We start from the raw sequence: 22,820 nt of genomic DNA, 5'->3' as shown, positions 1-22,820 counted from the left end.
CTCCATGTTGTTTCTGCTTTCCTGACAGACTATAGTATAGATTCCATATACCACAATAACTTCTGTAACAACATGACTCTGCATTGGTACCTACATGTTGGTACTTAAGTCACCCACACAACACAACAATTCTATTCAGAGCTACCCTACCTCTAAGCACTTTAAATGATCATTTTACTGTTTCACTGAGTTTTCCCCATGTGTGTGGGGGCGGGGGAGGTGTGTGTGGAGGATGGTGGGGTATGTCTGTGAGGTGTGTGTGTGTATGTTTCTGGGAGGGGGTGAGGTGTATAGGTGTATGTAGGTGTATAGAGTATGTGGATGTGGGTGGGGGTGTGGGTGTGTAAGGTGTGTGTGCGGGTCTGGGTGTGTGGGGTGTATGAGTGTAGGTGGAAATGTGGGTGTGTGAGGTGTGTGTGGGGGGTGTGTGGGTATGGGGGGTATGTGTGTAAGATATGTGTGTATGTGTGGGATGTGTGGGTGTGTCTGTGAGGTGTGTGGGGGGCGGAGGTGTGTCTGTGGGATGTGTGGGGTGTGTCTGTGAGGTATCAGTGTGTGCGTGTGTGTGTGTGTGTGTTGGGGGGGTGGTGAGGTGTGTGTATGAGTGTGGGTGTGTGGAATGTGTGGGTTTGAATGTGGATGTGTAAGGTGTCGGTGTGGGGCTGTGGCGTGTTTAGGTGTGGATGGAGGTGTGCGTGTGTGAGGTGTGTGTGGGGAGTGTGTGGGTGTGGGGGTGTAGGGTTGTGTGCGTGTGGGTGTGTGTGGGACGTACTTGTAGGTACCTAAAACAGCCACAGAACCCAAAAGCTCTTTTGAACCAAAAAGCTCTTTTCAAAGCTATTATTTTAACTATTTTTCACCAAAGTACGCTCCCCGGTACGCTCCCCGGTGCGCGTACCGGGCGCTCCCCCCGCGAAAACCGAAAAAAAATGTACATTTTATTTTTTACCCAAGGGACCCTTTTATGACCCCCACATCAAACCTAGGGGTCAGGGGGGGGTCTACCCTGCCCCCTTTTGGGTATTTCCCCCTTTGTTTTTACCACCTCTTGTGTCTCGATCCTACCGAGACACAAGATTGCGGCCGCTCCGGACTGTTTCGAATGTTTACAGACACCCGAAAGCCAATCAGCTTTCCGTGCGCAAGTCGCGTGGCGCGCCCGGAGCGCTCCCCGGTACGCGTACCGGGGCGCGCTTACAGATATATAAATTTTTTTGAACCTAAATTACTCAAAATCCTCTGGAGCACATATCTTGAGACATAGCAAAGGCACATCGGGCTACCAGTCCCTACAATTTTGCCAAGTTTGGTGAAAATCCATTCAGCCGTTCGGGCTAAAAGTGCGACCGACCGCCCTATGGAAATTAACATGGAGAAAACACGTTTTGGGACCCCCCTTTTATCTCGGCCCCCGCTTGACGAATCCCCCCCAAACTTTCAGGGAAGGAGCGGAGAGCCGCAAGGCAAAGTTGCTGAACAATTCAGGGTGATTCCTCAACCGGCGCCAAAGTTATTCCAAATAGAATGTTGCGATTTCCCTATGGAAATCAATCCTAACTATAACTACCTACTGGCGACCGCCAGTAGGTAATATATATATTACCTACTGGCGATAGCCAGTAGGTATATATAGTTAGGACCTAGCTACCATAGGAAATCTGCAACATTCTATTGGGAATAACTTTGACGCCAGTTGAGGAATTTGCGTGTAATTTTCCAAAATTTAGGCCAGCTCCGCTCCGCTTCTTCCCTGGACGTTTCGGGGGGATTCTTCATGCGGGGGCCGAGAAAAAAGGGGGGTCCCAAAACGTGCTTTCCCCATGTTAATTTCCATAGGACGAATAGACAAGGCTACAGCCCGAACCGCTGAATGGAATTACACCAAACTTTGCAAAATTGTAGGGACTGGTACGCAGAAGAGACTTTTCTATATTTGGTGCAAATTGCTCCAGTGGTTTTTACAAAAATTTACTTCAAAAACACATATATATCTATATGCGCGTTTCCAGCGCTTACCGGTACGCGTACCGGGGAGTGCACCGGGCGTGCCACGGGAGTGCGCGAGCGGAAAGCTGATTGGCTCTCGGGTGTCTGTCAACATTTTAAACAGTCCGGAGAGTCCGCCATCTTGTGTCTCGGTAGAAGTGGTTGACTCAGTTCTAGCGACGAACAAGATGGCTGCCAACACTTCCTGGTTTGGAGTGTTGACAGACAGTGGCAGCCAATCAGCATGCCTTCCCGAGAAAGCTGCATGCTCATTGGCTGTCAACACTTCTAACCAGGAAGTGTTGGCATCCATCTTGTGCTCGGTAGACTGAGGCACAAGAAAGCAGAAAAACAAACGTGTAGAACACAAAAAGGGTGCGGGGTAGAAACACCCTTACCCCCAAGGGCTGATCAGGTGGTCCCACTAGGATATTAATATATTTAAACGTTATCCGCTAATAGAATTAGCATTTAAAAAACCTTTGAAATTCACTGAAAAAACCATAGGTTTCAGGCCTGATATAGTTAGGAATTAGCATTTAAAAAACCTTGCAAATTCACTGAAAAAACCATAGGTTTCAGGCCTTATATAGTTAGGAATTAGCATTTAAAAAACTTTTGAAATTCACTCAAAAAACAATAAGTTTTAGGGGTGTTATAGTTAGCTGGACATTTCACTCATACAAAGCCATTGAAATTGCTCCTATATAGTTACTTGTACTAACTATGTTTCGCGCACCCTCAATCCACTGCTGATGATGTCACATATTACATCATTCATGACATGGTCAGTGACATCACTGATGACATCTCAAATGACATCACTGAGGACATCACTGATAATTGATATTTTTGACACAATATTTCTGTATCACAATATTGTTCTTATCGATATGTCAGTGCCATAGCTCAGAACAGGACATAGCTTGGAGCACATCTGCAAAACAAAAAGAACAAAAAGAAAAATAAACACACAGGGCAGTGAGAAACTACGAAAGAGAAACTAATTTGGGCGGTGGACCAGAATGCCATGGACAGATATCGATGGGGCCTATGGAGCTTGATAAATAAGGGATAGTTTGTCAGGAGCAGGCTGGAGAAAAACAAAATGGCCCCACACATGGGCAATGTGGACTGCTGTTTACATTAGAATCTGGACAAAAAATGTGTCTCTGGCGTAATTTTTTTGTTCTCAGTTTCTGGAGAATTATTTCTCATAGTTATGTGTAATGTCATGCAGTTTTGCAGTACCTTTTTTGTAATTATGTGAAAGAGAATTATACAAAAATCCCCTATTTTGTATCCTACTATAGTGCTATGTAAGTAAGTATTTATTAGCACAGTTAATTAAAACCAATGCAATACAAAAGCAGAATATATAAAAACAAGAATATAAAACGACATGTATTTTAAAACCGACATAACATGGACATTGCTGTTCTATTCGTGCTGGTAATAAGGTGTATTGTCCTTTCATTTTTCACACAAAAAGCACTTTGGCAGTGGAATTAGTTTTTATTTTAAAAGCGGTTTAAAAATCGGTTCTGGGCATTTTCTTTTCCACTGCCTTTATAAATTTTACCAGGGTGCAGCTCATCTGAGGGTCCTGAGATGAAAAACAGGTGAGAACTGCGCTCCTTCGTGTGCGTGTCCCGTATCGAATGAAGTGGCGCTTCACCAGGAGTTTCTGCTCATCTAGCAGTTTCTCACAGGAGCATAGCAAGTGTAGCAAGTGTAGCATGTCCTCTTGCATAACGCCACATAGCCGGCATAACGTGCCTGCTTTCTCTTTTAACAAGTGTGGAAAATACTGAATGCATGGTAGCAAACCTAACCGGTACCTTAGGAAGCACATTTTGGTAGTTTTGGCATAGCCCATGCCAAGATAGTTCTGAGGCGCTTTTGCCGAATACGAGTTCAGGATCATCCAGGCGTGCGTTCTTTTTGAGAAGTCAGCTTTGTCTTGAACCCATGACAGTTGTTTGATTGAATCTTGACCAAATTTTTAAGCGTTGCATGATTTGTGGAGGTGGCCCAGAGCTGTTCCAACCCAGTGTTTACAAAACTGTTTGCCAAATACTTGGCTGCTGGTGAGGTTGGATGCTGCTCTAACTCCTTCCATAGGTAGTCATTCAGTGTACCCTGTGCGGATTTCCTCACTTTGTCCCAGGCGCAAATATAGGCCCCCTGTCTTGCCAGGAGCTGACGTTGGATGCCAAACTACAGCCTAATCTGCGATGGAGAGGTTCGCTTGGGAAGACTGAAGATGATTCTATATGTAGCTGTGATCGTGCTATCAAGTGTTATAGTGCTATGGACTTATGGGGCTATATGTTCGATGAAGTGGTGGAGGGTTTCATTAGCCTCCTGGGCTTAACGACACGCTCCGCCACATCGGAAACTCAAGGCTGCACCAAATTTACAAGGATGTGGTGCAGCCTTGCGTTTCCCCTTGCAATGGCGCTAAGTTTCACATCTTAGCACCAACGCGGGCACCATTGCGCCAGAATGCAAAGGTGTCTGGGTGCAGGGGATGATTGGTTATGTGTAGGAAGGTGTGCCGTCCTGCACATAAACAATCCTAAAATTCTATTTTGTAACGTTCATGTGTGCTGTTGAAGAAATAAAAACCTTCTAAGGGGTTCACTGATACACCCGGTCCTTTACACCAACAAAGAAGAAATTGGCATGGAAGCTGTAATATAAAAACAATGCATTTATTAACCTCACATGAGGGAGATTGTGTCACACAGTACCTTCAGGCCAATGTAGGAGGCATTCTAAGGAGTACAGAGTACAGGGGCCTTATATATGCATAGGTTACATAGTCAGCATAAAACCAAGGGGAGGTCATGGCACATACAAGCATGAAAATTGACTAATATGGGTATACAAAATTTGCTTGCTCAACAAAGTGGGAGGGGAGACTAAACTGAACACATCAGTAAGAATAGCTTGACAGTTCTATACTAGGAGCAGGTGCATTCTATCAGCTAGGCCTTTCTGAGCATGTACAGGGCTCTGGAAGAGGTAGAAAGCACATGGCAAGTACATGGCTAACTAAGATGGCTGCCAAGTACAAAATGGCTTCCAGCTCATGCTAATAGCGATTCCTGCAATCTTTAACACAGTTTCATGTAGCACACATGAAAGTTACAACATGGCATTTTTAGAAAGGTTTGTTTATGTACAGGAAGGGACACCTTCCTGTACATAAACAATCCATAGCATTTTGCTTTTTCCATGTGCTGCACAAGGCAGCACACATGGAAAACGTAAAAACGAGGAGAAATAATGCATTTCTCCTCTTTTAGCCACCTTAAGACCAAGGTGTTTCTGGTCTTAAATTTGGTGCTGCCTTCTATGTACGCCACCCTTGTACATAGGGGGCAGCGTCGAAAAGAATGGGTGTTGCGGTGAAACGCCCACCACAACACCCACTGCACGCCCCTTTCACGCTAAACTTAGCGTGAATGGGTGCCTTATGTATAAGGCGATACCAAAGAGGATGATGGACGGAGCGTTTGAGCAAATCAAACACTCACCCCCAGTGAACTGATCTGGGTTTAATCCATCATCATTCTTTAGCTCACACCACCACCCCAGTTCAGACATGGCCATATGCAAATCAGTCTGACCCTGTGCCTCATGGGAACAGTCCAGATTCAGATGCTCCGTCCATCACCACCCCCTTTTGTACCGCTTTTGGCCGCCATAAGTGTGGCATCTGAACTGGGGTGGCAGAGTGGGCTAAAGAACGGCAATGGATTAAACCCAGATCTTTTGACTGGGTGTGAGTGTTTGATTGGTTCAGATGCTCCATCCATCACCACCCCCTTTTGTACCGCTTTTGGCCGCCATAAGTGTGGCAGTGTACCCCTTTTGTATAAGGCAGCGTTAAGCCACTTTAAGTGGCTTAATGCAGCCTTATACATAAGGCAAGGCCCCTATCGCCACGGGAACATTACAAAAAGGGATGTTCCCGTGGTGATTGGGGCTTGTACATTCGCCCCCCAATCTTTTCATAATTGCTAATACAGTAGTGGAAATCAGCTACATGTTTATACGTACAGTTTAATGCTTTTCCCCATGATGTACGTGTGTGAAGTGTTCTGCTTTATTCTTATCAAACCTGTTTTCAATCGTAAAATATTCAACTTATGAATTTAAATCTTGATGTCAACACCACAGACAATGGGAAATCCAAGGAGAGATCTGCCAATGTTCTTTCTGCTCTTCCAAAGCATCGCTGTCATCCTCCTCTAAAAAAGAGGTTAGGTCTGAAGTCATCAGTTAAAACTGGGAGAGCAAGCATATTAATAACCCAAACATGTATGTATTTAATTAGGTCACGGAAATGACATTGTTAAGGCAAGTTCCAAGTAGAGAGTAAAATTAATAGACTATTTCCCAAAAATGTTTCTCCTTTGTCACAAATTGTATCCAATTTAGTTGTAAGTAGTCTTGTTGTTAAGTCATAAAGTTATCAACCAAGATTTCTAATCCACCACTATTGCTGAGTTTGGCTTATTTTTCGAAAATGTTAAAGTTGTTGATCGATTATGAATCTGGGTTCCAAATTTCTTTCATGCAAAAAATGTGATTATTTATGAAGAAATTAAATAACTTACAACCTGAAAAATCAAACTTCCTGTGTAGGCTTGTAGTGTTCCATAATAGCAATTAAAATGTATTTTATGATATGATCGTCTTTGTGTGCAGAGGTACTTGTGACCTCTTTGCTCTGCACTTTGAAGCGATTCTACACTAAGGGCTTGATTATGATGTGGGTGAGTCTGACACCCATGGCTCGTAGGTGGCAGACTCACTGACATTGGCCCCTGTGGTCTGCCCGCTGCATACGATGCAGTAGGTAGAGGCATCTGGCGGAGGGACCATCAGACGTGCTTCCAACGGTCTCAAGGAGCCTGTCGGTGCATCCGAGGGCCAGTAATCCATACAAAGAGGACAGTGCATGCTCAGGCACTTCCATAGGGATTACAATCTCCCTTTCCGCCTGCCCTTTCATGGTGGCTCACCCGCCATGAAAAGGCAGGCAAAAGTGACTTCCGGGCCCCTAGCAAGGCCACTATGCCCCCTGGCCCTCTGTTATGAGATCTGGGGGGCACCTATGGTGCCCCACTCAAAATCCCTGCACCATGTGGTAGGCCACTCATGCTGCCTGCCTCATAGTGCAGGGATGTTTTCAATGTGTTTATTTTTCATTGGGGCTTGTGCTGCAGCCCGCAGCACACACAGCAATAGAAAATGTACAAATTACAACCTACGTGAAGGTGGTCACATCTTGATCTGGGCATCGGAAATGCCGACTTCTAGTCGGGCAGTCCTGCTTCTGCCATTGTGCCAGTCAGTCAAGAGTCCGACTGGCATTGGAACTAGGCCCTATAGCCCTATATGCTGGATTTAGAAGATGGGGGAGGAGAACACTTCATCACAAATGTGATGAATATCCCATCTGCCATATTACAATCTCTTCTATTCAATGGGGATCGTAATATGGCGTACGGGATATCCATCACATATTGTGACAAATTATTCCCTCCGCCGCTTCTAAATCAGCCCTAAGGGAAGAAAACGTGACAGATAGCCTGTCTGCATATTAGGACTCCCATAGGACTGAGTGCCTGATTTACAAGTTGGCAGAGGGACTACTGCACCATAAACCTGAGAAGTATCCCGTTCACTGTATTGCGATCACAATAGGATAAAATGTGATCATAATATGATGGACGATATATACATCATGTTTGTGATGGGGTGTTTACCTCAGCCAACTCCTAAATCAGACCTTAAGATTGTTAAGTAACACACCATGAGCCCTGAATAAAGGAATGTGCCTTCCTGTTTACTTTCAACACATTATTTGCCAAACGTTTGGCAACAGACATTTTATAAGCTTGACTGCTGACTGATCTTAATATATTCAACTTTGTTGAACATTGATATTCCCGGATCCAATAAATACAAGAGCCTTCCACTCAGTCCATGCATCGTTTTACTCAGGGACCATACATTGCTAAATGACCCCAGGCAATGTATGTGTCAATGTGCATCAAACGTTCCTCACAAGAATTTGCACTAAATGCCCCACTAAGTAATCAGCTGTAATTGCCTCACACGGTACTCAGCTATAATGGCTCCACACAGTAACCAGCTACAATTCCCCCACACAACCAGAATTAATGTGACATTTGCACAGCTGCACAGCTGCAGAACACGAGCCTTTGCTACTACCGGTGCCCTGAGGTGTTGTGGGTCTGCCCCAGGTGCTCCGTGAATAGTCGGGCTTTAGGACCAGGTGGACTCGCATGCCTTGCTGGCAGCTGCGCGGTGCCTGATGAGGAAAATTAGCTTGACAGCTACTACAAGAAATGTGGCCAGTGCTGGTTAGTCAACATGCTGGCAGAGGCGATTGTACAAGCACCAGGGGAGAGGCAATACCAGAGGGAGGATTTCTGCTTGGTTTTCCATTGCTAATGCCTGGTTCAAGAGTTCATCTTCACATGTCCTCTCATGGAAAGCACGAGCATTGCTTTGCCGACAAAGGTGCTGAACGGCACTACGGTCAAACCTAAAACATGATTTGCACTAGACGGGTAGTTTTGAGATTACTTTGTTAAGTACACTTATATCTTTGGAAGGCGGTAGTGTGTTACCTTGACGGCCCCAACTATAAGGTAGCAAGCCTTAAATATCATGAGATGGCGATTCCTCTGAAATAAACCTAGTTAAATATCATGTGATGTATCTTTATTAATATCACCAAAACTAAAGGACCCTACTCCTATCCACATTTCTACATACATTTAAAAGTATTGAAAACAAGGTAGGGTTGAACCTTGAGAATATTATTTCTAGTTTGGAAGCAATAATTATTACGATACAGTTATGATGCAACATACAACAAGAAATATAAGCGTGCACTTTTAGCTCTTGAGATTTTCTACGAAAAGTTAATTTGAGAAAACATGTTATTTTCATTTTACAACATTCTATAATGATCATGAGTGAATGGTCAATACAGTAAAGTATTTAAAGCTGTACAACTGTATAATTCTAGCTTTTCAAAGTAAACGATTGAAAAAGTCTTAGATGATAAAAAGAAACATCTACAAAGAATCTTCATCGTAAATTAAGCATTTTGTGAGCATCAGTCTTGCAGTAAGGGCTGCTAATTAGCTCACCATAGAAGTTTGTGTCCCAAAATACGATTAATGGTCAATCCCTTTCAGTAAGAGATTGCAATATCTTTTGAGAATTGACCACACCTTAAATCAGTTAGTTTTGTTGGTGTTGATAAAACACTTTAACCCATTCTATTAATTCGTTTAATGCAACAGTTCTTAACATATTCTGAATCTGTGATCTGCTGTAGAAGAGACAGGTGGCTGTCGTGTATACCACACATTGCCTCTACATGAGAAAGTCCGCAGTCGTGTGTAGAACCTCCAGTAGCTGCCTCGCCAAAATGCGATGCAGCGTGCACAACGAAAATCGTTTTATTTATTTATTTATTTATTTACTTACCTCTGTTCGGCCGTTTTCCTGATTTTACTACCCCCTACTCTGACCCTCCCCCGCCCCACGTAAGCGCCTGGCAGCACTCCCACCAGGGGCCACTACTGAGTACCTCACATTGTGGTGCATGAGAAAGGCAGCTGTCATGTGTACCACACATTGTCTGTGCACAAGAAAGGTGACAGTTGTGTGTGCCACATGTTTTCTGTACATGACAAAGACAGCTGTCATGAGTACCACACATTGTCTGTACACAAGAAAGGCAGCTATTATGTGTACCACACAATGTCTGTACAGGAGGCAGGTGGCGGTCATCATGAGTAGGACACATTCACATTGTACACAAGAAAGGCAGCTCTCATGTGTACCACACAATGTCTGCACAGGAGTGAGGCAGCCAGGGGCAGCTTCTCCGCAATGGCGGAGGAGTGTCGCTTCCCTGGCTCGGAGCCAACAGTTGAAAAGATAAAACAATATTCTATCATCGTATTATTTTACACGTGCTGAAAGAGCCAGCATGTGTAAGGAGGGCCGGGGAAATGGGAAGGGGAGGAGGACTGGTTGCTGCACTTCTAAGTGCGCATGTGTGTTTGGCCGGCTGTCTCACTCAGGCCAAACCCACATACACACTTAGGTTTCTCCAACCAAGCTGTGTTGAACAGCCGGGTTGGAGAAACAGCACAGACTCCCTGTACCTGAGCGGAGTGTCAAACCAGCCCACTCAGGCCAATTCCTGCACTGCCCTCTTAGCATAGCATGGGAGCAGCTCTGGGATCGCACAGGGCGATCACCACTGGAGGCAGCTGTCATGAGTACCAATCATTGTCTGTCACTGGAAAGGTGGCACTCATGTGTACCACACATTGTCTGTCACGGGAAAGGCAGCATTCATGTGTCGCATGTATCTCACATTGTCTATACACAAGAAAGGTGGCTGAGGTGTACCAAAGGTATCAGTATTTGTAACATATTCTCTGTGATAATCAAAGTTTGGAAGCACAGCCCTGCTGTGCATGCTAGAGAGAGAAGGCGAGCTCTCCCCAGTCTCTCTTTTCAATGCCTTCCTTTTGATTATCGAGTGGACAAGGCACTGAGTTTTGCAATTTTATAAATATGAAAGCAGAACAATTGAAAGATAGTTTGGACCTCCAATCTAGGTGATTAAGTTCTTACTCGACTCACATTTTCCTGAATCGATAGAGTTCCCCTGCAGGGCCAACAGGCAGAGTTAGACATTTAGACTCTAAAAACTTAATAGGCTTCTCGGAATTTATTGATCCAATAATCTCTAAGGAGCATGATCCCTGATATATAGCACATATATTTCAAGAAACAAGACATTTGAGCAAAAATGAGTAGTGAATACATTTTAGAATGCACCATGTCTTTTAGTAGTATATGCATGATATCTGTATTTTATTGACCTCGACCCAGTACAGCACCCACAATCACACCTGTGCTTGCTGTTACATCAGTTGCACTGTGTTTCTTTCACTATGAACAAGAGAACAACCCAAAATACCACAATGGCACAATACAAAAAAGAAGACTTTGTAAATGAACCAGCATTTCTGAAGAAAGTCAAAGCATTACAGACATTAACGAGTTTATGCATAGCATAAAGACACACAGGAGATTGAAGAGCTTGCATGTAAGTAACCTCACCCATGGTACTATGATTCACAACTTTTATCTTTTCGTAGCCCATTACAGTGTTTAGTTTAATACACTCCCTAATTATGAAATGCAACGAAATCAGATAATAGGGAGTGGGTCTTTATCAAGTGAGTTTAAAATAGATTGTTTTTCTCTCCCACGGGTTGGAGGTGTAACAAACCAGTTATATGGGCTTTCAGACTAAAGGACATTGGAATAAGTGCTAAATCCCCCCCACACCCCTTCACTCTTCGATTCCAGACATTTATGCAAAGACGGGCAGGGTTTTTTAAATTTATTTTTATGTGAAGTTTTGTATAGCGCGAACATGACCCTAGAAGGTATCAGAGCGCTTTACCGTACACTATTTGGATACATTCGATGGTTGCGGAGGTAATATACATACATTCAATATAAGAGGTTGGTTTTCCCCAGGTCATTACTTAGGTCATTACTTAGGGGGAAAAATCACTGGTTCCGTTAAAGTACCGATTCTTTCCAGATGTGGAATAATATCCTTGTAAACAATGCCACATAAATGACAACTCCTGCTAATTCACAGACACTTAAACATTGCAAGCACCCACTGTGCACCCACTGTGCACCCAATTGGAAACTCCCAATGTGCCTTTGTTTTCCTTCTCTTTGAGATTTCTAGTTTTAACATCTTGCCCATTTCCATTTTGCACACACTTCTCAGTACCATTACACAGCTTGTATGCACATGCCACTTGCCACAACCTTGACTGTTTCCTTTTGCACAACATATTAAGTTTGGAATTTGAACAACCTTTTTGTACTACGTTCCTCTGGTACTTTGACTCTGCTGAGGACTATCTGGCCCGAGTGCATGTGCTCTGATCCTTAAATACATTACAACAATTGATTAACCGGCATTGCATATTTAACTTTTGAGTACAGCCACGGTAACTTAACACAAGAAATCCAATATTGGTATAAAAGTCATATGTTTTGCTGCAGTATACATTTACACCAGCAGCACTTGTGCCTGTAGAAGTATGCTGTTTTAAGTGTGTCACTGAAGCCTTTACTCTTGAGAGCAACGTCCTCGGCAGACCAAAAGCAAAGGGTATTGTTTTTGGAACATCTAACAATCTACCACTGACATTAACTAATTCACATATAAGTAGTGCCTTGGAACCTACAAGGCCAGGTGCATAATGTGCAAAAGTGAGACGTACCTAATATTCAATTTAGTATGGCCCAGAAGTTGAATGGCACAATTGCTGTTTTCATTGCACAAGCTGAATTAGCTTTTCCTATCATAAATGTCCGTTTGGGAATAAACACATATTTACTTAATCCAGGACACAAAATACTTCGGAGTTCTTCTTTAGCGGTAAACAGATTTTTGGTAAGATATATTGCACAAAGTTGTTCAAAAAATATAAATTGGTTCAACGCTCCCTCAGATCCTGAACTTTTTCTTTCCTCCAGTGGCAGTTATTAGAACGCTGAAGAGATGCGACGGTTCCTTTCTGATAGAAGACAATAGGCCTAGGCATTCTGGCAAGGAAGTGGGAGGCTTATATGGGCTCAAGACGGCTTTAAAGCTAATCCAGCATATTTATGCTACCAGCAAAAATCGGAAATGGGGGCTGAAATATTCAATTTCCACCCAGATAAAGGATTCTTTCACTCGAGGGCTTGCAGGTGGGTAAACTACATTTGTTGTATGTATATTAGCTGGGAGAGCGCCGGGAGTCATCCGCTCAATTCGTGGGCTCCTCGCTCTCTGTCCGGCATCCAAAATGGCTGCCGCGCTCTACGTCATCACATCACATCGTGAAGACTAGAGCGCGACACTACATATCTCCCCCCTTTATGGATATACATTTCAAACATAAGATAATGTCTCTCTCTCTACCTGCTGGTGGGCTCATTCCCATCTCAAAGTCTCTGTACTTTAATGGTCTTACCACAGCTCAGCCGATGCGGGTACGCCTCACAGTACTGGAAGTGTACACGGCAACTTCTTGGGGATTTCTTACTCCAATTCTTTCTGTACTCAGGGGAATGCCCCTTGGAGGTGTTCCACCGGTGCTTCCAGAGAGTTCCAAGGCCCTGGGATCACTCCCCCCCTCTACTTCCTCTTCTCTCTCTCTAGCATTTCCCGCTCCTTCTTCCACCGGAATGACTTCTGTGCCTTTAGTCTGATGGATTTCTGCCTGTCCACTTTCTTTTTCATTCCATCGCAATATCTTGCTGCATTTGGACATCCTGTCCAGAGACCAAACTTTCCCATCGCTCAGCAAGGCTGCTCTATCGTAAACCTCTTCCATTTGCATAGGTGCACTGAACTTGCTATCACCTTTCCTTCTTAATTGGGCTAATTTGACTCGAACCTACTCTCCTCTCTCTAACTCTGTCTCCTTGACAATTCATCTTCTATTGAAGTGTTCCGTATAGATTCTTTGCCCCTTTTCCAGATTGTAGTGCACTACTGCTGGAGACCACTTGCTCGTGATTGTGCGCTCCTTCCATGTGACATTGTCCTTTGTGAATGGGTCTGGACCTCTTAAAATCTGGAAGGGGCTGTATCCTGTGCTGGTCGGGGTAATCCTGTAGGCCCACAACATGCACTTTAATTCCTTTTCCCAGTCCTTTCCAGCTCCAATCGCAGATTGTACCGAGCCCATGATGACTCTATTGAACCTTTCGGCTAGACCGTTTCCTGCCGGATGATATATGGATGTGTGTTTGACCTTTATACTATTCCTTCCCATGTACGCGTTCCATTTTTCCAACGTAAACTGAGGCCCGTTGTCACTTAGGATAGAGCGTGGAATACCTTCCCCAAGGAAGATGGTTGCTAGAAACTTTAAAACTTCCTCTGTGTCCATGTCTTCCTGTATGTCGATCTCAGGCCCCTTGGAATACCGGCCTACGAGCACTACTACGTATTTCTGGACTCCCTGAGCATCCAATACTGGACCCAAGATGTCTATCGACAGATCTTCCCAAGGGTTAGCGGGGTTGTCAACCTTTCCTACGGGTGGACGCATCAGGCTTTGGGACTTGTCAGCTCTTTGGCATTGTTCGCACTCCCGCACATGCCTTTCTATCTGGCTATCCATAGCGGGCCACCAGTACATCTGTTTCGCCCTCAGCTTCGTCTTCACAATACCCAGGTGTCCTTCAAGTATGAGGGCAAATAAATGTGGCACCAGCGTGTTGGGAGGAACTACCTTTTCACCTCTCCGCAGGAAGATCCCTCGGTCACCAACTGATAACTCTTCTCTTACTTTAAAGAATTTTCTGAGCGTTGCCGCCGCTTGCCTCTTCTCTGGCCATCCTCTTAGTATGAACTGCTTGACAGCCTCGATGTCTGAGTTGCTCTTGTATGCTTCCTTCCACTCCTGTTCACTTTTCACACTTTCGTGATGCTCCATGAACGCCAATCTGGTATCCTCGTCTTCGGAACAGCATGGAGCTTTCTCCATGGCTGAGGCTTGACTGAGATAGTCGGCTATTTTGTTTCTGGCTCCTGGGATGTGTTCCACGTCGTTCCTGTAGTCCAACAATTTCAAGGTCATCTTAGCGATGCGGGGAGTCACTTTCGCATGTCCAGAAGACGTGAGAACTTTGACCAGAGGTTTGTGGTCTGTCCTTAGCCTGAATCTCGTGCCCCAAAGGAACTGGCTCAGACTGCCGCCAACATCTCCTTTTCTATTACACTGTACTTTTGCTCAGTAGGTGACAAAGTTCTGGATGCTAAGCTGAGGGTGGCTAATTCCCCGTCTTTTGTCTCTTGCATCAGGACCGTGTGGAAAATGACAATGTATAAGTACATAAGCGGCGTTCATTTGTGTTCACCATACCCCTCGCTGTAAGCAGAACGAATACCGCGAAGCATTGACCGCATCATCCAGCCAGCATAGGCCCATGCACGCACGTACACGACAGCCATTTTAGGCACCAAGGCCTCTCTGCCCGTTTGTTAAATCCCCAGCACGTCCCCCCCCGTTGAACACCCCCGCTCTCTCATGCATAGGCCATAAAACCCTCTCCCTCTGCGCGACCCTGCTCTAAAAGTGACACCCCTGCCTGACCGACACCCCCTGCATTCCTCCCAGGAACACCCTTCCCCTCTTCTGATGACCCCCCCGGCTACACCTGGCCTCTCGACCTGGTCCCAAGTCATAAAACAAAGCCTCATGCATGTACCCCCCCCCCCCTGGCCCCGCATAGCAAAACGTGATACACCAACCGAAGTGCCCGATCTTATCGCCTGCCCAACCTTAGATCTGACCACCCCCTCTTGCCCTCGTGTCCTGTTGGAATGTCCGGCTGCAAGATTACAATCACTTGTTACATTTGGGAGGGGAAACGACATCCGAGCGACAGGTATGGGAATAGGCCTGAAGCTGGGATTCCAAACGTGCCTTTTCGTACTTCAAAGTGTCTTTATTGCAATAAGGAATGTTTGTGCATCATAAACCTGTGTATAAAAGACAGAGCCTCAGAGAAACTTGTTAGAGCACCTCTTGAAGACATTGTGCGCGTGTCCGAAATGACAGGCTCTCCTCATGAGAAATAAAAATCTGTTCTTGCATTCCCGCTTCCAGCGCCCGTCTCTTTATTTGGTAACTGACCAAAATGGGAACTAAGAGGCGTCTTGTGCCAGCAGCCTGGGCATCGGTTGTAATTTGGGCAGTTTTTCCTCAATTGGCGCCCCAACGCGGGGCCCATCAGTGACATAAGGTCCGGTAAGAGAGGTCCAGACGATGGGGTGAACATCTGAACGATTGGAGTCTACCTGCCTTGAGAGGGCCCTCGTCCGGCTGCCGATTGAATGAACTTCACCGATTCCGAACGGAACTCTCTCAAGCAACCTACTGTCCTGACTGGGATCCCACAGGAATGCTGCGGTAAAAACATGGAGTAAGAGAACGATCGGTCGCTGGAAAGGGAAGGCGAAGAACTGTCCACACGGTCCGGTCCAGGTAAGGTTAAGTAGGACGTCTTTACGTCTGATTGATAGGATGGCTTTATACATCTGATTGATTGATTGATTGTTTATATTGGAATCGGTATTTAAATACTGGTATTGTTCATTGATTGGTTCATTTAGCCTTGGTTGCTACTTGAAGTATTGGTTCTCTTTGAGACATTCTCTGTTTGCAAACAGCGACGAATAGGAACGTTCCTCTCTCTTTGCAAATAGTGAAGGATAGGTAATGCGGACTTTTGTCCCCCGTTGTAATCCGTCATGCCTATTTTTCTCCCCACTGATTGATTGGTTGCTCTGTTGCTCTTTGAGACATTCGCTGTCTACAAACGGGGAAGAACAGGAATATTCTGTCTCCCTTTGCAGATAGTGAAGGGTAGGTAATGCAGACTTTTGTCCCCCATTGTAATCCGTCATGCCTTTCTTTCTCCCCACTGATTGTTTGTTATCGATTTTTTTTTATCGATTATCGCTCTTTTGAGATATTCCCTGTCTACAAACAGAGAAGAATAGGAATATTCTGTCTCCCTTTGCAGATAGCGAAGGATAGGTAATGCGGACTTTTGTCCCCCGTTGTAATCCGTCATGCCTGTTTTTCTCCCCACTGATTGATTGATTGTCTGGACATTTATTGTTCAAGGAATAGTTCTTTTGAGGTATTCTCTGTTTGCAAATAATGTGGAATAGAAATATTCTGTCTAGTCTTTGCAAGTAGTGAAGGGTAGGTAATGCGGACCTTTGTCCCCCGTTGTAATCTGTCATGCCTATCTACTCCCCACTGATTGGTAAACTAGTTCCACCCGGACCATTTATTAGAGGTAGATCATCTGGCTCAACCGGAGGGCGCCCCTAATAAAAAGGACATATGTAAAATACGAAGTAATCACCGTATCCTGTTAACAGAAACTTTAGCACGAAACACACTAGAAAAGGAAGGAAAAAGAAATCGAGCAAAATCAGTAGGCCACTGATGAGTTTTTTTGACTTCGCTAGAAATAAGAAACATTAGAAATAGCCCGCAATAAGAAACATGAAAGTGGTGAGAGAAGCCAAACTTGACATCACGGCAGCCACGAGGTAGCTAGGCTCCGCCGCCCCTCACTGCTCCAAACATGTCTGTCCCACCGCCCGCCACGCCCAATAACGGTAACATAAGATAGATACAAGTCAGCAGATACCTACCCCCATTCCGGAAGCTCCCGAAGTGCAACAGGTCCTAGGTTACGCCCATCCGGAAGACGAGGCCTCGACACGTGCAGGGCGGGGCCCGGCTGGCCGCCATCGGCCAGAGAGGTCGTGGGGTGGATGGCCCGGAATGTACTGGTCCTCCCATCCTCTTCTGGCGCCTTTCAGGCCACGGGGGGGGATGTCTTGCTTATGCCTCCGACCCCCCCCTCTCTCATCGCCTGGTCCGGCCATCACGAATGTCAGCGCCAGGAGACGGCGTGGGGTGCACTGGGAGGGAGAGGCGGAGCAGACGAGCCTCTCCCACCTCCCCAGGTGGAGGCCCCTCAGCTGCACCCCCAACGCTCCACTCACCCGACAAGGGTTCGTCCACTCTTACGGTGCAGCAACGCTCCACTCACCCAGCGGGGTGTCGTCCACTGTTGCGATACAACGGCGCTTCGCCCGAACCAGCTGAGTTCCTCCCACTCTTGGGACACAGCGCTGCACCCCTGCGCCTCACTCACCAAGATGAGTTGCGTCCGCTCCTGCGGTACAGTCACCCAGCTGAGTTGCGCCCACCCCTCTTGCGGTGCAACGCCATGCCCGACAGGCTGGAGTCCGTCTGCTCTTGCGATCCAGCGACTGCCGGTTGCCGCGGAACTCATAAAATGGCGGTCGACTCTGCAGGATTGGGCCTGGCCTGCAAAGAAAGATGGCCTGGTCGCTTGTCAGCTAGAAAATGAGTCCCCCGTCCAGAAGCATTCTCCTCAGCTTTGAAGATTCTACGAGAACTGCAGGGGCCCCCGACCCCCGCGCCCCCCCGATGGGGAATGACTGCCATGATTGCCCGCGGAACGACCAAGACGTAGCCACGAGACATTGGCGCTCTCATGCTGGCGCCAGCCTCAGTTTGAATGACCAAAATCCTGCAGACTACCAATTTGATCAGTTCCGGTGGAACACCAGTATGACCCGGTAGGAAAGATTGTTGCCCCCCTCCCCCCTTTGACTGATGGTTCATATCGCCGGCCCCTTCTGTTGCCCTTTAACGAAACTTTTGGACTGCCGAAAGAGGCTCTGGTCCAACCACGAGTTGGTGGAGACATTTTGACTATACTTGGACCTGCCTGACCTCACCCAAAATGGCGCCGGTACAAATGAAACTCGCAACTCCCTGTTGTGTTCCGGTTGCTCAGCCTTGATATCATGAGATATGTATGCAGTTTTTGAAGCGCATGGCGGGAGGGGATGGGTACTGATTGAACATTCGGACAATGAATTGATATTAAGTTCTGACGCGTCATTGATTACCGTATTATTGAAAGTTCGAATTTTCGACACTTATGGTACTTGCCCACAATGAATTTTCGATATGATTTTATTGCACTTGTCGCACCTTTATGAAATCAACGACCACCGACTCCGTTACGTTTTCCTCAAATAAATATCCCCTCATGTACAGTTCCAGTCTGCTCCGTGGCCGGCCCACGTGGTTGTAGGCCCGTATTTGTGCGCCAACATTTTTAAATAAAGTTTTTTTTTTAAAAGCAAACATAGTTGTAGCGCTTAGATTGGTAAGTTTCGAATAAATGGCCACTGTTTCCGATATAAGTAAAATACAGGTGAAATGAAGCAACTCGACTACTTAAAGGTTAAAAAGCAAATTACACAGAAATATTGCAAATGTGAATGGTCCAGGTTTGTTGTGTGTGTTTTTTATTTTTATTTTTGTGCAACGTAAAGCAATCGATAAAGGTCCCGGTATTTAGCCTTTACTTTATATGCCACATGTATCAGGGAAGTTGTTTCAGATGCCCCTAAGCCACTCCGAAGGAATGCCACCTAGCCCCTCTAGTTTCCGTGCCTGATGAACAAAAACGACCCTGTACCACTGTAGACCATCCCTCCTCCTCGAAGGAGAGCACGAGTTCACCCCCCACTTTACACTGACTGCCCTTTGTTTTGACCCTTCCCTACACACGATCAGTAATACCACACTTGGGCGATCTATGCAATACACAGTCCATCAATGATTATCTCTCCCGCACTACCGGTCCCTCTGGGCTTAAACGCCGAGATGAAAGGGACTGCATCCCGCAGAGATAGGTCGAGTATGTGGTAAGTAAAAGCATTTTCGGGTTTATGCGCGCTGATGTGTTTTAAAACGCTGCCCCCACCCCTTCTTTTTCCCTTCTTTTCTGCAGGTCACATCGGAACGTCGACTAAAGTATGGAGAAGACCTAAACAACACGCCATGGTTCCGCGCGGAAAAATTGTATATTATCTATGGGGACTGCCCCTGAGAACGTGATGAATTTGTGTGATATGAATGCACGCGTGTATGCCCTGATGTGTATAGCTCGACTGAATACACGTTGCACACGTTTGGATTGATAAGAGAAATGTTTTATGTATGACTTAAGTGATGATCGAACGGCCGATGGAATGGGGAAAAGGGGTCTGAACATGGTGCCTATACACGACGAACAAACAAAGATATAGCACTCCCTTACTTAGAAACGACTGTCTCTCTCTCTGAACCCAGCGACTGGAAGGGTGGCCTGAAGCAGAAACTTGGCGGGTTATTGCATTATGACAAAATATGACTCCAACCGGCACCCCAAATAATGCAACCAAGAATGACGTGCACCCATGAGTAAATTCATACGGTAACTAAATAGGGAAAGGTTCAGGAATATTCCGGGGTGAGGTTTACCCAAGTACCCTCCTCCTGGAAGACTAGGAATATTGTCAATGTTTAAGATTTACCACCTCCTTCTTGCACCCTCATAGACATGAAACTCAAAGCTGCCCCATTGTTCTCCCGACTGACACCCTCCGTTGCCTCAGCCTGGATACCCATTCGCTAAAAATGATTCGAAGATCCCACCGTGAGTATTAGCCCGACCAGGTTAGTTCCCGAACAATTGACAAAGGTGTAAGTATTTGAAACCGAGGCCACCAGCAAAGGCAGCCAGATGAATTAAGTAGGATACTAAGGGTGCGCAGCATGCAGGAAGAAAATTTTTGGCCAAGTACTGTTCTATGTTTTGTCTTGGATTTTTGTATATAATACATGTACTGTTCCCCCCCGCCTGAATTCATGTATACGTAATGTATGGATCTACGTCGTCCCTCAGCCTGTGTTTCTATATAACTTGACCCCTGCTGTTCTGTGTTGTGTGCGCACTAAATGGCCTATTATTGTACACGTTTCTCTCTCTCTTTCTCTCTCTCTCCATGTCGTACGTGTACCGAATAGTTCATTTAAAATGCGGACGAATCTCTCTCTGAGGGTCCCCCTGTTCCCTCTTCCTTTGTGTGGTAACGTTGTGCCCCGCCGGCACAAGCCTAATTGGTTTTTGAACACAAAGGTGTTCGGCAAAATTGACAGAAACTAAAACAATTGTAATTTGCCATATTACTACCTCTCCTTTCTGTAAAATGATGGAACTTAAATTGGCTAGGAAGGAAAGGACAGGAAAGACGACTGATGTCCCCTAATCTGGCCTTTTTTTTATAAGGGGGACTATATGTCAGTGGCCTTCTGTTCTCAGTTCGTTCGAAACACAATCCCCAATGCCCAGATTGCCCCACCTCTCTGCACCCAAGTACGGATGTCCAAAGCGTCCTCGTTTCTCCCGATTGACCCCAGCTCCATATCCCGAAGTATAACTGATGACCCTGATTAACCGTTGCTCCCTGAGAAAAGAATGTTTAGCCTCTGTCCCTCTCTCATGATGATAGAAGACTGCCTGCTCGGGTTAGAAAGACGAGTCTCTACCGAAGGATCCGATTTCGAGTTTGATGGAATACGCAGTTGATAGGAGTCTGACTTCTCTCCATATACGTCATGAATGAACGCCAAATAGACTTAGTACAAACTCAGTAGAAATGCCCGCATACATACTACATAGTGATAACTTCTGACCGTGACCGATGAACGTATCCCCAACTACTTAAGATTGGGGGCGGAATTGAAATGTATAAATGTCTTCTCCTGCCAGTTCTTTAAAGCTTGTTTTGTACCCATTCAAAGATACACAATCACCGGAGGAGAGGGGCCGGACGTGACGCACAGCCTGGCCGCAAATCATGAGGCACATGTGACCTCGACCAAAGGTGGAGCCGCAGAGCAACGAGACGCGGGACGAGGCACCACTCTCAAACACGGAAAATGAAAGGATGCAGGGCTGCCTTGAAGCCCTCTGCTTGCTGACCCACGCGTGCCAGAAGTCCCTGCCCCTTTGAGCCCGATTGATGGGCCTGCCTGCTCGTTATCATTTGCTCCCTTGGTTTGCCTCAAAGATCTGATCCCACTCCGCCCTCTCTTCCCTCGATTATCCGACAACCCCCCCCTTTTTTTCACATGGATTTTGACTCAGAAAAGAAGAGCAGCATTTAGGTAGAATAGGGTTTGCCACGGAAGGAGAAAGAAATGCAGGTGCCCAGCATGAGGCACCCTTAAAAAGATTAGTTAGGAAACAGGACTGTGGTCTAACAGCAGAGGACAGATCGCACCCTGCGACGTGTAAGGATGGATCCGAGCTGGACCTATATCTCCACCGCCGGTGCTCAACAGCGCCAACGGAAGAAAACAAACTACTAGAGCCTACAAGTGATGGCTCGCTACTAAAAAGACACTGTGGCGAAGACCCCCCCCTCCCCTTTCTGAACTTTCTACCCCCCCCGACTAATTGCTTGTATTGAACTGAATTCCTCCCTCAACCACTTTGTATTGCTTTCAAAATGTTTCATCGGTCACTTTTAACTGTACATTGATACCGCCGGAGAGAGAGTCAGAACATGGTTCCATAATGTGTCGGAACATTTCCTTGATTGACTCCGACTGAGTAGTATACCGATCTCTAGACTCGTATATATAACACGACAAATGTAAATTCATATGTATTGCACCTCGTCTATCGCATCGACTGCACATGGTTATATGCAATCCGCCAGTATTGACAAACGCTATTTCATTGACCACACATGGCTATATGTACACCCCGTCAGTTATGATAAACACGGAAATGAACTAACTTATGTTAAAAAGCGGCGACTGTGGAAAATGACAATGTATATGTACTTAAGCGGCGTTCATTTGTGTTCACCATACCCCTCGCTGTAAGAAGAACGAATACCGCGAAGCATTGACCGCATCATCCCGCCAGCATAGGCCCATGCACGCACGTACATGACAGCCATTTTAGGCACCAAGGCCTCTCTGCCCGTTTGTTAAATCCCCAGCACGTCCCCCCCCCGTTGAACACCCCCGCTCTCTCATGCATAGGCCATAAAACCCTCTCCCTCTGCGCGACCCTGCTCTAAAAGTGACACCCCTGCCTGACCGACACCCCCTGCATTCCTCCCAGGAACACCCTTCCCCTCTTCTGATGACCCCCCCGGCTACACCTGGCCTCTCGACCCGGTCCCAAGTCATAAAACAAAGCCTCATGGATGTACCCCCCCCCCTGGCCCCGCATAGCAAAACGTGATA

The sequence above is a fragment of the Lissotriton helveticus genome, chromosome 10 (assembly GCF_964261635.1).
Source record: "Lissotriton helveticus chromosome 10, aLisHel1.1, whole genome shotgun sequence".
NCBI lineage: Eukaryota > Metazoa > Chordata > Amphibia > Caudata > Salamandridae > Lissotriton > Lissotriton helveticus.
This window is presented reverse-complemented; position numbering follows the sequence as displayed.